Genomic DNA, 652 nt, shown 5'->3' with positions numbered 1-652 from the left:
ATCTCCTGTTTACAAGACGGGTGGTTTAACCAACTAATCCACAGCGCAAGTGAGAACTTACTGTGGGAATCGGCACCTTTGAAAACGAGTGTTTATGATGATAATGCTTAAACTTAATGTTTTTGTTTGATTGCTAAAATTTCGTTTAGTCTATTTGTTTTTGGGCAGAAATGTCCCTAATTCCTGATACGATGACATGATTAATGTCGAAATATTTAAACCCGAGCGTGAATTTCGATACTTGGAGTATGTATTATACTATCTTATATGTCCTAAGACTGGAGATATAACTTAATAATAAATAGTAAATAAGTATATTAAAGAGTTAGACTGAAAAAGGTAAAATACAACTTTCGATTAGAAAAAGGAAAGGCACTGCCCGGATTTGAACCGGGGATCTCCTGTTTACTAGACAGGCGCTTTAACCAGCTAAGCCACAGCGCCGGATTTAAAAATGTTTGTGCCACTTGACAACTAGGCGTTTTGGTTTTATTGAACAGATTGACACGTCATGGGTTGCTCTTCATTGGTAACACCTAAGATAATTCATCACCAGAACATAGATTATTACAGTGGTATAAATAAAACAGTAACTTAAATAAGACGGGTTGTATTGAATGGATAAAAGAACAGGTACGGTATGCGAAGAAAA

The 652-nt window shown here is 35.7% G+C and overlaps 1 non-coding gene across 1 annotated transcript; it reads right to left on the bottom strand.

Moving 5' to 3' along the window:
- Nucleotides 1–370: 370 nt before the first annotated feature.
- Nucleotides 371–444, bottom strand: Trnat-agu. Its single transcript has one exon. It is a non-coding gene; the product is annotated as a tRNA-Thr (tRNA).
- Between the last annotated feature and the right edge of the window lie 208 nt (nucleotides 445–652).

The sequence above is a fragment of the Anneissia japonica genome, unplaced genomic scaffold (genome assembly GCF_011630105.1).
Source record: "Anneissia japonica isolate Jap-2015-1 unplaced genomic scaffold, ASM1163010v1 scaffold291662_len658_cov349_single, whole genome shotgun sequence".
Lineage (NCBI taxonomy): Eukaryota > Metazoa > Echinodermata > Crinoidea > Comatulida > Comatulidae > Anneissia > Anneissia japonica.
Note: the sequence above shows the minus strand (reverse complement) of the source record. Positions and strands in the feature narration are given on the sequence as shown.